Source organism: Pseudopipra pipra, chromosome 13 (genome assembly GCF_036250125.1).
Source record: "Pseudopipra pipra isolate bDixPip1 chromosome 13, bDixPip1.hap1, whole genome shotgun sequence".
Lineage (NCBI taxonomy): Eukaryota > Metazoa > Chordata > Aves > Passeriformes > Pipridae > Pseudopipra > Pseudopipra pipra.
Genome location: NC_087561.1, coordinates 15,379,982 through 15,396,528, shown reverse-complemented (window position 1 = coordinate 15,396,528; position 16,547 = coordinate 15,379,982). Strand labels below are relative to the sequence as shown.

Below are 16,547 nucleotides of genomic sequence, written 5' to 3'. Positions count from 1 at the left end.
TGATCCATCTAGATAGGAATTTCTCATTCTCTGCCATTCAGTGCATACACCCAATGCCCACGTATCACAGGCATAACTGAAAAACTCTTCAGAAAATGGCATGTCCTGCACTGGACAACTGACAGGCTCAGGGGTTTTGATGGTGGTTTTGGCTTTTTTACTTTACTTTTAATTTAAACCTTTATATTTATTGTCTTCCTCCTCTTTAAGGACCCTCCAACAGACAATAAACTGCATTAGCTATGATTAGATCTGCATTCCTTTTTCCATGCTCTTACCAGCTCTGTTACAGGCACCAAACACTGAATGGTCACTGTCCCTTTTCACCTTCAAAACCACATTAAATATTTCTCTTTAACTTTATCCTCTTTCACCTGTACTCCTGCATCTCAGTTGAATTCTTTAAAGCTTTATTTTCTACATCTGTTTATGCCTCTATATTATTTCTATACCAAAGCCTTTCCATCAGCTAAAATCTCTGAAACCAGCTGGCACAAACACTACATTTGCTTTCTTTTTACCCCACTTCCCATATAATACAAGCAATAGAAAGGATAATCTCCATGAGCCTGTATTTTACAGCTAACTCAGGTCAGTAATTTGTTGAGAAGTCTTTAATATGAGCTGACTGAGATGCTAAGGAAAAGACTGAACAGCAAAACTATCACTGAATCTGTCTCCTCTCTATCTCCTCCTTTCTTTCACCCTAAACTCTGCTAATCCACACATTATTTCACTTAAAAAAATTTCAGATATCAGGGAATCTGATTTAAATCCACTGATTATTTTTTAATTCATGCTAAGGTTAAGGTAGAGAAAAAGGCCTCTATCTCAGATCTGGTGCTACCATCTGTGATCCCTGAGGGGACCAGAGACTGTTCCTAAATCCAAGACAAAATTGCTTTCACTTTTTGTGTGTGCATGTCCCCCTCAAAGATTTCTCTGACTATTTAAAAATACTAAGTTTTAATCTCAGAAATGAAGGTCCTGTCAGAATAAAGTGAAAGCTAAACCGCACATTTTCACACAGAAGCACTTCAGAGGGTTTCAGTACTTAAGGAAAATTCATGGGTATGATTTCCCACAGACTTTCACCTGGCAGTCAGTGCCATGTGTGGGCTGAACACAGAACACTCAGCTCCAGCAGAGCCCCAGGACCACTCAGGTTTATGGATGGCAGTGTTAACCCCTTTCCCTCCACAGCCACAACTAACTTAAAAAGAAATGGTGTATCTCGAGACTTACTATTTTTCCTCTGGAATAGAGATACTGACACATTAAACATGACAATAAGGAGAAGTGATAACTGCTTAATTATTTTCCACAGTATTAAAGAAACCCCCAACTACAGCTAGAGGGGATTTGGGCAGAAGAGTTGAGGTAATTACCCATCACTCTTCATGGGTTCAGTCACTGTTACAATGGACCAAAACCAGTCTGACCCAAACCTGTGACCCCCCCCCCATTCCCAGTGGGGAATGGCAGCCTTTCCTCGTCTGCATTCTGTAACTTGGTTTCTTTTCTTCTGAGATTCAAAATTCTGATTATCAACAAAATATTTCAGCATCTCACAGTTCTTGGATCAGTAGTCAATTTGGCTAAAGTTGAATTTATACCAGGGCAATACTAAACAAAGAGTGAGTCTTCCCCAAATGGGATTGCTCTTCTGAGCACATCAGACATCACAGCCCCAGCAGGTGCTCTGGCAAGAGAACAAGGGAATTCTAGCTGAAGAAAGATGCATAGAAAGCAAAATCTTTATGTCCTTATGTCACCTCTCATGAAGTGTTTGAAAGGCCACAACACCAGAATATATGATGTTGTCAAAATGTATTTTTGTTTTAATTTACATCATTAAAGCTATAATATTTAATAATCATTAGCTTCAGTAACATACTATTTCTCACTAAATGTATTTTATATGCATATATAACTTTGCAGTTGCATTTTGGAGCCTTGTCCCAGTAGCAGGGAGGATATCCATGAACAGACATAACCTGTGGCCCAGCATGTATCCCTGGATAACATATGAGACCTGTGGACCTCAATTACTGCAAAAAATTTAGTCTAAGACAAGGAAGGAATCTGTAACAAAGGTGCTGCCAAGGGTACCACTTGCAGATTCATACTGCATCAGTTGTATGCATATTTAATAGATTCAGCCCCTATGGATTTGGTAAATAATTCTGTTACTCATGTAGAGAGAAATAATGACCCCTATTGCTATTTGTTTAAACCCAGTTCAGATTACTTACACGTGGTGCAGTGATGCTTCAAAGTTGAATTATTCACTTTATACTTCTGGTCAATATAGAAAACATTGGCAGCTGTCAGAGAAGAGTTTCCAGTAAATTCTGTGATCTTTGAGTGACCTCAAACAAGAAAGAAAAAGGAATAAATTAAAAAGTTAGTCTGCACCACGCTTTCACTGATGAATCCAGCTTTGATCTCTTACACCTGCAGGTCTGTCACCAAATTTGCAACTGCGAAGGGAATTGGGTGTTAACACGTGCTCTGACACAAACATACACAGGGGTGTCTGAGGCAACACATTTCTATAGAAACTTCAGCAGCTGGAATGTCTGAGTGGAAATAAATTCTAGGGAAAACTCTAGAGATGCACAGCACACACCAGGAATGGGACACGGAAGACAAAATGGTGCTTCTGTCTGATGGGAAGGGTAAAATCTTAAAGCAGGAAAACAGAAACAGCATGTGGATGATAAGACATACCTAAACTAACCAGGGAATTCACTACTGGAATAAAGCTAGATGAGAAACATTGAGGAGGGAGCACCTGGTACACACAACATCTATTTTTGTGCTCTGAAAATATTCAGACTGTCTTATTGAAAATAGATTTTTTTCCTCCCCTGGGTTTAATACAAAAGTAAAATCAGCAATTTCATTTTCAGCTACCAAAAACACCCAGGGAAACCCTGAGAGGTCCAAAAGACAGTAGTGATTTCCTTTGGTTTATTTTAATTGTGTGGTTTCTTTTAAGTAAACAGAATTATGTGCTGTAAAAGTAGGATTTTGGGTCTGAAGCTGGAGGTTTTTTTGGCACACTATTTTTGGTGAAATAAAAAACTGTATCAAAATCTTTTTCTTGAGTTCTCCTCATTTTCAATATGTAATACTGAATGTGCTGGAAAAACCCAGAGCTCATATCAAACCAGATTTTAACTTTCTTTTTCAGTGACATTATTATTTTTCTTTATTATTATTATTTTTTTTTTTTTTTTTTTTTTTTGTTTGAAAGGGGTTGTCATTTTAACAGTCCTGGAAACATCAAATACTGGTTTGATACTTTTGTTAGGATTGTTTTCTTCAATAACATTATTATCCAGGCAGTGATGAACAGAAATCAATACCACAAAGCAGAGATGTTAAACAGGAAATTGTTACATCAAACAGAATATTTCATTACCTTTCCCAGATACATGTTTTTGCTTTGTTTTTAATCTGCTCCACCAATGACCAAAAATATCAGAATCCCACTATGTGGCTTGAATTTTAAAATACGATTATCAGAGTGCTTTCTTGAACATCATTATTTTCCTGTACTTTGTAGGACTTTTCAGCCTGTCACATTAAATATTTCCCAATGTGCAAGGTGAATCAGAGAAACACTATTAAGGGAAATTAAATAAAACTGGAATTGTCTTTTTCTTTAGGAGGATTTTGACAACCTCCACCCATTTCTGTAGCAGCCTTTCTGCCTTCAGAAGTCAAGAAAAACTAGATTCAAAAAATTCACCTGTAAACAGGCCCATGAGGAAGGTAAATATCTCATTTCTTTGTCCCCAAAATTAAAATGCAAAGCAAATTAGAAGTAGTGACCTCTGGGAGCATGAGGTGAGGACAGGCAGTGGAAGCCAAACCTCCAGTGACAATAGTTTAAAGTCACAACCCTGTTTATCCACAGCTATAGTTTTGTGAACTGATACGTTTGCCCACCCAGAACTACGGTGTAATACAAGGACAATGAAGGGGAGAGGCATTCAGGGACTTGATCTGCAGTTAGTTTTCACTGTTTAATGCAAATATAAAAGCAAGAGCACTCTTAGGCAAAATTTCCTCGGGGGGGGGACAAAAAAAAGGAGACATAAAAAAAGACACAGGGCCTCATAGGTTATTTTTATTCTCTAGCTAACTAAAAGTCATACTCAAGGAAAGTTGCTCCCCCAGAAAGTACCAATTAGAATAGAAAAGTTACAGTTGCTTTCAAATCACAGCAGCATAGTACTCTTGTCTCCTGCATTTTAACATTTCTTAGAAATTCTATTGCACTTTTTAACTTTTCAGGGAGTTTAAATGCCTAAGTTAGATTATATGAATAATGTAAAATTGCTAAATTGTCCTTCTCTCTATACTGACTGGAAAGGAAATTTAAATGAATTGCACATCAGTGATTTATCTAAAGACCATGGTCTGAATATCCAACCATTTATCTGTTTAAGTTCTACTTTGGTTCATAAAGATATGAGAATGTCTGTCTTAGTCTGTTAGGCCATGTAGGACTAAGTCCTGAGGAAATTCTGCCTTTGTTTTCACAACAGCAACTGATTGAAAACTCAGTGAATGTATGTATGTTTAATGCTGACCTTATTTGACTGCTCCAGTTCTCCAATATTTACTTACAGAGCACCATATCCACAGATCCTCAAGCTAGGAGGGCACACAAAGGAAATAACTGGGCATAAATTCAACATGCAGGTCATCATCCTTATGAAAGGAAGGAAAAGAGCAATCCAGAAGTACCTGGAATCATAGGAAGCAGGGTGACAGAAGGCAAGGCAATGTCACTGGGCTGTTTGCTATGCGGCTGGCATAAGGTTGTGCTGCTCGTCCTGGAAGCAGTTGTGATGTCCAACAGCATGTTATTTCAAAGAGGCATCAGAGAAGTGCCAAACAGAGCTTCAGAGCAGGAGCTGACAGATCTCTGCAGCACAGGCCTGTAGTGCAAGATACCAAGCAGATGCACTTTTGATGTGTCATCAGATTCTCTTTTGCATTTTCTTATTGTAGATCAAAGCGTTAACACAGGGGATGAAATATTGCTAGATCTGTTCTATCACAAGGATTTTTTGATCAGAGGCTACATTAAAAAAAAAAAAAAGAAAAATCAATTTCTTTCAATTATGCCTTGATGCACTTTTTGGATCAAACAATCTCTAGATGTATGTTTGCCAACTCCCACAAGCAGTGTTGAGTCCTTATTTGCACCTTGATTAGGTTTTCTCTAGACACTGTCATGGAATCACTGACTACAAAAATAGTTTTTTTTTTGTTATAATCTAAATTTATAAATGTGGTAAATCTGGTGTCTGAAAAACTGTAACATAAGACTTCCTCAACCTGCTTGAGTAGATCTGTGCAAATTCAGGTGTTAATATTCTTCTGACCTCCTACCCCGTAATAGTCAAAGACCTGAGTTTTAGCAGAATATATTGTGAGGCAAGTTTTCCAGTGCTCAATAGTCAATGCCTAAACATGGGCTACACATTCCTCTAGAAAGTCGAAGTTTTTAGAAATTTCTATGAGCAGATGTGGTTTAAAGCAGGTAAGCAAGATCAACAGGTTTAAATGCTGCCTGCCCTTCAAGAGACACTAATTCCTGCCTTGTGCATCAGCCAAGTGGTACCATATTAGTGACAAAACACTGGTAACAGTATTTGCAAATTCCTAACTCAAAACTTAAAATTCTGTTCATTGGCATTCGAACAAGGCCAGTGAGTAAAATTTTTGTCAATAATAAAAATCTCAAACTAAGGCCACATCCCCCTGGTTTCTCTTTTGTATTCAATCTTAGCACAATTTTTCTGTTTTAACTAGAATTGCTCAGGAGTGCAGTATTGCTGCACCAGTTTCAAAACACAAGAGGAAAGAAGAGAAAACATTTCCTCTGTAAGTAAATAGAATCATGAGTGAAATAGTTACAGCTGGACAGGTCAGAAAAACAGCTTCTGAACTGCTACATTCACACTCCTTGGAAACCTTTTACACCTTGATGGGCTGCTGGCAGATGGGCACAGGCTGAGGAGTTCAGCTTTCCCTTCAAGTGCTAAACATATGGATGAAGCTGTGGAAAGAAATTGTTATCACTCCCCCATCCACACATATATTCCTCTCATATTATTTAGCTCCTACACAAGTACCAAGCTCATATAAATTATTTTAAGATAGGAGATATATATGAGGAGTCAAGGAAGGAGTTCAGAGAGACACTTAGGATTTATGCATTTCGGTTTTACACCATTGTATTAACATAATGTCCAAAGTACAGCACAGAAGTCAGTCAACACTCTTCCTTAAACAATGCTCCCCCCTTGGTTTTTCCCTCCCCTCAAACACATTGAATCACTGGGTTTCAGTATCTATGTACACTTAGTTGTATAAGGTACACACAGTTCTATTTGTATCCTTGGTCCCTCACCCTTTCAATCATTTTTTTTCCACAGCTCTGACTCAGGAGAGTCTTTTCATTAAGCAGTGCTTAGATGTAGGTGATTCAGAGCTTAACAAGAAATTCATGATGGTCGTGTGATCTGTACAACTGATCAATAAAAGAACAAGTGAATCTTTATTAATAAACCCCAGTGTACCTCAGAAAATATTTCAAACCAGGATCAAACCATATTGTATTGACAATACCAGCAGTATCCCGCTCTCTCAGACACTGAACAGAATTAAAAAGTGAAGTAACTTCGATGTCACGTGTTCCATCAAGATTACAGCATTACATCCTGATTCTGAGTTACTCCAAACTGCACTTGCATTGTTGCTGCATGGGAAAGATCAATATACACAACTGTTACACTGAAGAGACCAATGGAAATTGATATCTTCAGATGAAAAGTGTCCCCTTTTCCTCATTATTGACTGGAGTCCTAGTTCTAAAGTGACACACATTTATACAGTCAGCAGAGAAAAGGCCAAACACTCACTCCACTTGCAACAGGCAAATAAAGTCAATGAGATTGTCTGAATGCAACTGTTACATTTCCAGAAGTGGCACTAATAGATCATTTAATATGATGTTTAGGAAATGTAAGAGGATTTGAGGCTGCAACCAAATATTTAACATCAATTTTAATCCAGATGGCAAGCAACACAGAAAATGATAAAAATAAACCTAAACTGATGCTCAGGGTACAGGCACCCTTAGATAAGTGCCAGCTGTTCAGCTATTGCAGTTTTATGCTTCTTTAAAACACTCATGCCTGTGAAGTACATGGACCACGTGCTTTTTATTGCTGACTAGGTGCTGCAAAATTCTATGAAGATGTTTAATGTGTCATAATTTTAAAAAAAAATACAGCTGCAAATGCAAAGAACATATGTATTTCAAGTCCAACAGCAGTGAAGTGACATATCATTACTGATTCCATTCATTATGTTTGTGTGTTGCTTGTTCCATGTGTCCTAAACCCTGCCACAAATCAGACCCGTGCACATGAGCAATGCACAAAGCTGAACTTCCTCAATAGTCTGAGCAGTCTTCTATTCCTTTGTCAGGGCTAGAAGAGTATTTAATCATTTATGAGAAACAGAGGAAGCTATTAGGATGAATCCCTGTTCATCCTGAAATAAGTAACAACCAAGTGTTTGTGAGACCCACTGGGAAATATGCAGAGGAGTAGGCGAGACAGACTCACACAAGAGATGCTTCAGTGGAATGCAAGAATATTCACCAGAAATAGCAGTAAATTAAAGATTCCTATTTTCCAAACTGTCAACTACTGTTCAAAAAGTATTTATCTTTGCTGCTATCAGTGACTTTCCAAAGCAACACATTGTATTATTAGATCTAGCCAAAAAAGGTGTAATTCAGTATATGCAATCTATAAAATTCAGTGTATGCAATCTATATTAGACAGCAGTTACAAGAGGATTCTCTCTTATCCCATAATTATTTATACTGTACAATTATCAATGCTTGTACAGACCAGCAGAAAATCTCTCTTTACTTACATAGCTCCACAATATTTTATGTATTTTTAGGATTATACACCTGATAGAAACCTGTAATAATTCCTGGGTTTGGAAGGAACTGAAGGTCATCTTTCCTCAATTTGAAATGTTCTCTTGCATCTTCAGTGATTTTGAAATTATATTTACGTATATAAGAAATGCATTTGCAAGGGATGGTGCTTTGTGAGGACCATTTTTAGTTTATAGACTCTGATGAATTGATACTCAAGCTCCCATGTCATCCTGTTATGAATCAGATCTAAGTAACATCTTATCTGCAATCAGTATTATTTTATTGTCTAACTCTTCACCTCACCTTTTATTCATTCAGAATATACATGTCCCCAGGGAAGAGGCTTTGCTAGGCAAAAGTAATTTTTTAATTTCATCAGGCAAAGCAATCGTTGGATGAAGTGAAAATGGAACAGGCAATATTACATTTTAGTAAATACTATAATCTTTTTCCAAAATAATCCTTTCAAGGATAATTCAAATCAATGTCGATATGAATATTACTGCATGAGCTCCAGGTAGACTGGAACACAGAATGAAAAGAAATGACAAATTTTTAAATGGTCCAAAATCTAGCAAGCAATATATACATTATATTGTGTGTTATAGACACAGAACACACATAAACAACAAATACAACTTTCCTAAAGGCTGTAGATACTTTAATAAAATCTGGGGTTGACGTAACCTGGCTATTGTATGTGACTGTGTGATGTATCAACCTTTAATTTCTAGTAAGAGCATCAACAAGGCTAATAGCAGTCAGTCCATTTACTCAAGAACTCTGACCAGTCCCATGAGGGTGTGCAGGGAAACGTGAATGCCCAGGTCCTCCTTATTCCCACCATTCCCTGTAACACCACGTCCAGCTCCCACACTTCCAGCACTGCTCCCAATAATTTAACAGGGAAGCAACACAGGCCAGATTCACTCTGGCCTGTTCAACAGATGGTGTTGACACACCATGTTATGAGAACATGCTCACAAAGCCACACCAAATGTCACCTCTGAGGATGCTTCTTCAGCCATCCAGATCCCCTTTTCTTGTTGACATTTCTCCACAGTCTATCAGCTTGAGATTCAGCATTCATATCTAGAAAAAACAGTATTTTGTACATATATCAAACACTCATCAGAGGTGAGATAGGCAGTTTTTTTTCAAAGGTGATTTGAGTATTTTGATACATCAAATTCAAAATATCACATTTCTTCTTCTTGTTCCTTTACCCTGATAAGTTTTTCCCTTCCTAATCTTAGCACAAGTTCTGTAAATCAGAATCCACTCCTCTACAAGAAGTGAATCACACAAGTAAAGGTAGTATTAAAAAGAGAACAAAGATTTAATTATGTGTTTTGTTTTGTTTGTTTTTTACAAGTCTGGGAATATTTGAACAAAGTGGAAAACTGAACTAAAGAAAAGCTGGAAGTGACTCTGACAAGAATCTAAACTTGTAACACTTTCATTAACATTATGTAAGGACAGGAATGTTTATTTGGTTTTAGATTTGAAATGCCATCATCATCGTCATCACAGGAGCATGTACAGAAACAAACAAAAGGAAATCTCTGGCCTCTAATGTCTGTATTATGCAATTTAGAATCACAGAATAGTCAGGCTGTGAGAGATCCACCAATACCTAACTCTAGCAGAGATAATAGGAAAGCAATGAGGCTTAATGTTTCAGTAGATATAAAACAATGAAAATGTCCAAGGATAGACATTATGTTATGCAGTTCCAGTCTTGCTTTTTAAGCATTTGGTTTGTAGGCAAACACTTCTGTTGCAAATACAGAGGAAAAAGCTTCTTGTGCTGTACTGAGAAGCAGGGTGGGGACAGGCAGCTTTCACTGCAGCATGACATCAATAGTGTGGAAAGAGAGACAGCATCCCATCCCAGATCTTCACAGAGTTATGGGTATAGTCCTCATTTTTATTATTCTTGAGGATCAACTCCATTTCATGTTACAAAGTGGGAAATATATTTGCATTAGAAATGTGATAACGGGTGTGTAACTACAAAATCCTCACTAACAAGAAGAGCTGACCCGGACTGTTGTAGTAACAAGGTTATAGCAAACATACCATGTTATTCCTGGATAATTTCAGTTAATTTCTGGCAACTTCTGTGGGAATTGTATGTGCATGCACATTTGCTTACAGCTTCCATATGTTTGGGAACTCTGAGGAACAGAAGCCGCAGCTTCCTCTCACTCCTCAGCTTCTCAAGCTTGTCATCACTTAAAATGATTATTTCTGAGACACTGGGGAAGTTCTACAGCTATAATAAAAGATCATAGGGAAATTCGTACAGTGAATTCTGTACTTATTTACATTCTGAGAAATTCTACAGTGCCCTTTCATTTCCAAATGGTTCTTAGACTTGGTACTGCACAGACTGGCCATACCTGTCATAAATCAACGAGTCACAGCACAGTAGGTCTCATGCATAAAAATCTCAGTTACAAACATTTTCTGCTGTGCATGAGTCTGTTTTTATGATCTAGAAACTCCTTTTAGGTACAAAATTTATTTTAAAAATAACATTTATTTTTAATATTATTTATATTACAACTCCTACCTATTGTATTTTTTTCCTTCCCAACTCACCTATAAACTAGGATTTTTTTCCCCCACATAAAATTCTAAGATTCCCTCCCTGGGATGCCTGTTCCTACTGGTCATCATTTTAATGATATATAATAGTAACCTGTCTTGAGAGAAGGGTCTCTAATGATATATAACACTATAATAGGTTCTCACAGCACACTGATGACATGTTGCAACTATACATCATCAGAGAAGCAGTCAGCAAGATGAGGAGCTCAGGGGATACACGTGAGCAGAGCACAACTGTAAAGAAAAATGAAATAGAGCCACAAAGCAGTTCTGGTGATTCTGTCTTTCTCTGGCTGAAGGCATCCCCAGAGCCAGAGTTTAAACATCACATGAATTCTAGTACAGACCTAAGTGACAGACTTCTGCTGATAAGAAAAACCCAACGAGCAAAATATTGCCTTCTAAATAACACCAATAATACAATTCTCTTCTTATTAAGGAAGCAAATTCCATTCACTAGCCCACTCATGTATTTTAAAGTGCACAAATTCTGATGATAAAGTGCTCAAGTTATGTGCAGGAAGGTAAACAGAGAGTTATTAGTCATTCTATCTCACAACTGAAGCCAGAGCAAGCAGGAAAATTAGCATGTTGCAGATTGAAAAAAATAAAATTGACTCTTTGTGCTACACATGAGGAGCCATAAACTGCTGCAGTGATCCAGGGTATGGTGCCTGCAGAAGGAATCAGAATAATTCTACTGAATATAAAAGAAAGGTCTTAACTGATTGTTCTAAGTTCCATTATTAGTAAGAATATGCAAATTTCTGCAGTATCATAGAAAGGATGAGAAGTGAGAAATATTTTTGAAAGAAAGACATTAGAGAGATGTACTATTTACATATAACTATGTATTTATAGTCACATAAACCTGTACACACTATAAATGCACATATTTAATTATAAAGAGACTTATACAAGCAGGTGATATATTTTTATGTGAAGTGACACAGTCTGCTGTAAACCCAGGATCTGACACTTTGTTTTAATCAATGGGAAATATTTCTGTAACTAGATCTGGCTGTAACCATTATGCACCTCTACATTTCAGAAGAGAGACAAATATCTTAAATACTTTCAAATACAGAAGTCAAAACTCATTTCACTGAAGCAAAAGAGCATTATTTAGACATCTCTTGAAAGCAAAGATAGTTAATGTTTTGCTTTTTGATTAAGAGCTATTTGTTTTTACATGTTACACAACCCTGTACAACAGAGGACACTGAGGCTGCTCCTGAGTGCAGTGTGAGGTTCCTTTTACTAAAAGCAGGTGTCAAATTATTTACCAGTTTAAGCCTGTCTGCCTTAAACATTGATAACGTGGACTTTGCTTTCTCAGGGACATTCAATTAGGATTGCATTAAAGAGAAAACAGAGTTTTTTCCTTTTTCTTTTTGGCACCAGAAGCAGTGGAAGAAATCAAGACCCAATTGACCCAATTCTGTGATTATCAGGGTAAAATTGTTTTGCCAGGCTGTTCTTACTACTAATGATAATGATGCTTTAATGTGATTTTCTGCCCTAGTTGCATAATGAAATTTTGTGTTGATATGACTCTCCTTACACAGATCTGATTTCAGAAGAACATTTTAAGGACTTAAAAGTGGTCTCTTTTTCAGAGAAAATCATCATTCACCATTCTCTCAGAAGTTAAAGACCTGCAAGTAACTTAGGAAGATATTTAGATAGCTTTGTTTAATAAAAAAATAAAAATTCTGCAAATTTCATAAGCTTACACTAGATAAGTCATTATGATAAAAGTTTGAGATATCATTTCAAATTAAAAACTAATTATCAGTGAAGATCAACATCTAGCTATGAGAATATTTCATTTCGAGCTTATTTCTTGAAAACATTTGATTTTTGGTGCAACACAAGTTCAGGATATTGTCTTTTATGTAGTAGTTTTTTCTTCTAATTAACTTTTCCTTTATGTCTCTTTATTGTTCTTCTTCTCTCTATTGTTCATCATAAGGATGACTCCACTTAAAAGCTGTTTTATTTTCAGATCTGTAAGTTAAGATATATATACTCTACACTGCACTCTCCCAGATGCTTTGGGAAACCACTGACAGAAGGAACAAGTAATTCTCATTAAACAAGCTTTTTTCTTTCCTTTCTTCATCTAAAAAACATGTGCAAATATTCTTTCTTATTTGACCTGCACTAGAAGTGGGTGCAGACTATTTAATATCTAATACATTATTGTTATACCAATGTTGAACAACACTATTTCCCTTAACAAGTTGGTTTCATTCATAACCTAAATTTAAATGTCATCAGTACTTGAAGGATAATTATGTTCTCTAAAACTAGATATCTCAAAATATTCATGTATTTCAAGTTAGAATGTTTCATTTAATGACAAATTTTTATCCTTATTGAATTAAAGTGAATTTTCCCCCCACTGTTGCTGACTTCTTAATCAAACCTGAAGAGTTCTGTGTATGTGTCAATATTATTTCTGTCCTCTCACCCCCACATGGTCATACTTTATTCCTGGATAGCCATAATTTCTAGTTTCTCAAGTAGTAATTGGAAACACAATTTTCAAGGTCCAAAAGGAAGAATTCTGTGAAATGACCAAAAGCTTCTCCCCATATGCAAGTAAATTACTTTTCCAAATTATCTTTCTTAGGAATCCTACTTGAACATTGACGTACATCTTAAAGTATTCTAAAGAATGTAAATTGTAACATAACAAATACAAATGAAGTATAAATCCAGGAATAGATCTCTTCAATTCAGCTGGTTATGTTTTTCACTGATTATTTTCTCTCCACATAAACCCTTTATACTTAATATTCCTAACATAGCACACCATAATATTGCATCACACTTCATAAACAGGACACTAAACTTATCACTGCCAGAAGAGACACAGCTCTGCTACTCCTAATAGTGGGGAAAATAAAAGTCTGGCTTTGGTGACAGAGAAGTTACCTGCATCCCATCCAAATCCAGACTCTCCACTGTCTTGGACAGAACCTGCTGGGCAACCACGCTCCTCTGACAGTACCAAGCACTAAAAGTAGTATTTTTCACAACATTAGTGAAACATTTGTAAAACACCACTATAAAACATTTAGTATATTTTTTGAAAACGAGGCATACATAAAATTCCATGAAAATATTTCCTTCAGAAAAAAAAAATATAATCTCATTTCCAAAAGTACTTCATTTACACCTGTGGAGTATTTTTCTTGAAGGAGTTCTCTTTCAAAGGGAATTCAAGCTCTTTGTAGCCCAGATGAATGAACACAGACACATCTCCCTTACCTGAACCAAGAACAGGATACAGTAATTCTCCACATGGCTTTTGAACAAGAGCTGGCTTCCATCCAGCTCCCTGGCAGCAAAGACAACCGGCTGAACCTCTGCAGACAAACCCTAAGGATTAGAGAAACAGCAAAAAAAAATTAATTTAAAAAACCAGGCTGTTAAGGCCATCAAACAGTCTTTGATCTAAGATGCTATAATTCCAACCAACAAAAAATGCCATAAATTTCAGGTAGAGTACAAAACATAGGCATACAAGTTTAAAAGAACCACTCAAAATACTGAAGCTTAGATGTCCCTCTGTGAATGCAGATCTACTGATATTAAAAAAATACTGCACCGTGTTCCAAGACAAAACTCAACTGAAAGTTTGTGGAAAAGAGTTATACTGCATGATACTGCAGAACTGAACTTCACAGAAAGATTTCAATGAGCAGGAGAAATCACTTTGTACAAAGAAGTGGAGGCGTCAGAAGAGAAGGAATAGAGAAAGTAATAAGCAGTAGCAGGGCTGAATAGGAAAAGGCAAACTCTTAAAAGCAGGTATAAATAATGTGATTTTTGTGCTAAACCAAACCCCTGGGTTAAACCTAGATGTTGAAGGAAGCAAAGGTAAAAATAGATTCATAACTCTTTTAAAGGGAGCTGTATGAACCATCTATGAATACTTTAGAAGATGCCAAAATTAGACTAGAATGGTTGTAAAACTGCTTCTAGTCTAAGTCTTTATTTTCCCAACAGAACTATTCTTGTGGAAATTTTTACATAGAAAGAGTAGAACCTGTGCTAATTTTAACAGACACATTATGAACTAGGGAAGGGAAAAGGGAATATTCAGAAAAACCCCTCGAACAATAAAGCAAGTTCACAGAATTTTAAAGATGTGATTTTTGGATGAACCTGGAATTTCAGCAAACCAAGCAGGATCCAAGGCTTTCCATATTGTTTTGAAAACAAGCACTTACACTTCCATGACACAGTAACAGAATTTGTTTACTCTTTTTTCCTTTGTGAATCACTCTGCCCTTTAAGAATCTTCAGGAAAAAGGCAGTAAAAATTAGCCAAACGATCTTTCAGATTTGTCAAGGAATTATAGTTATAGCACTTTTCCCTTCTTTTCAGGTCTCTGGCAGTATTGGAAACCTAGACTTTCTGAAATGTTCAGCTCTGTAGGTAATTAACTATTTATTGACCTTTCCAGAGGATTTGGCCTTTGGGGAGTTAAATCTGGTTTATGACTACTGTGAAACAGTCAAATATTTTGGAACAGTGATAAAATAACAGCAACTCTGACAACGATTCTCTTCTATGCAGGAACTTCTTTGTACCACTCCCATGTGGCAAGTGGATTTTTTTCCTGGTTTTATGCATTAGAAATAACAACATAAAAAGGGTTTCTGTCTGGCAAACAAGTAAAAGCAGGGTAGCACTTCAAGTTTTGTGTATTACAGCTCAGCTGATGGAGAGTGAGCAATAGGAAATTAGCAGAGACTTGATATATTTCTGGAATTGATTAAAAAGGAGACTCCCCTGTGTTACAAACACTACATCACAACTGTCATTACTACTGGGGAAGCAGAGCTATTGCTTATCACTTCCTACACACATTAAATTATAAGCCCTATCTCTAATGAGAGGCTGTTTTTTATCATCCAAGTATTATTCTTCTATTGATGACTAAAACCTTTTGCCTTATAAAAGTAAAAAAAAAAAAAAAAGGCACATTTTATGAAATCCATAAAGCATATCTAAATAAGCCATTCCACACACACAAATCACATAAACAGATTTATTTTAAAACAAATTAACACAAAGGACAATTTGTTAAGGTTAAATTTTGTTTACAGAAGTTCTTTAAAAAAGTGTTTAGGTATTTAGATAGATAATCAAGATGCACTACATACATCTGAAACAATTGCTCACCTGACTGATTTTATTCCTGTGAACCTTATTTAAGTTGACTTATTAACCATAATTTGATAAAACCTGATGCAAGTTTGTCCTCACACCAAGAGGAGCCTTCAGTCATGAAATAATCTACTTTACTACCCTTATTACTCCTACTGTAGCCCAAGTAAGGCAGAAGAAATAAGTTTATTTTCCTAAACAGAGAAATAAACATTTAATCCCCCATTTCCCCATTATCTTTGGAATACCCTAAGGGACAATTGAACTGACTGTTCACAGCACACCAGTGTCAAATTAAAAATACACTCTATAGTTACTAAAAGCTGTTCATGGTCTACCAGTTTATCTTTGATTTATACCACTGTGGCCACATTCCAGCTCTAACAAATTACTTTCACCTCCAAACAACACCAAGCATATTTTCCCACAGGGGACAACATTTTAAACACTTGACCTCTAAATTTGACAGTATTTGCACTACACATTGTTATGCTACATGGAAAAGCAAGGGTTTCTTCACTCTTTTCCTACCACCTGTTTAAAGTAAAATATATCAAAACACCTGGTTTCACAAACAAGGCTCCTGTTGCAGTTCTCCCCCCAGTTCAACCAGTATTAAGCTGGCATTTCTTCTTGCACAGGTGCTACAAACCAGTAAAGGGAAAGGCAAACCAGGTGCCTGAAAAACTATGTCTGAAAAACTTTCCCCTCACTGGGATGAAGCAAATCAAAGGCCATTTGGGAACAGAGCAG

The 16,547-nt window shown here is 36.5% G+C and overlaps 1 protein-coding gene across 1 annotated transcript in view; it reads left to right on the top strand.

Moving 5' to 3' along the window:
* Positions 1-15,751, top strand: part of KLHL4 (kelch like family member 4) — a 378,510-nt gene extending 362,759 nt beyond the window's left edge. The window contains exon 13 of the transcript XR_010434060.1: positions 15,737-15,751. The gene's annotated coding sequence lies outside the window, so the exon portion shown is untranslated. The remainder of the gene's footprint in view (positions 1-15,736) is intronic.
* The last annotated feature ends 796 nt before the right edge of the window (positions 15,752-16,547 follow it).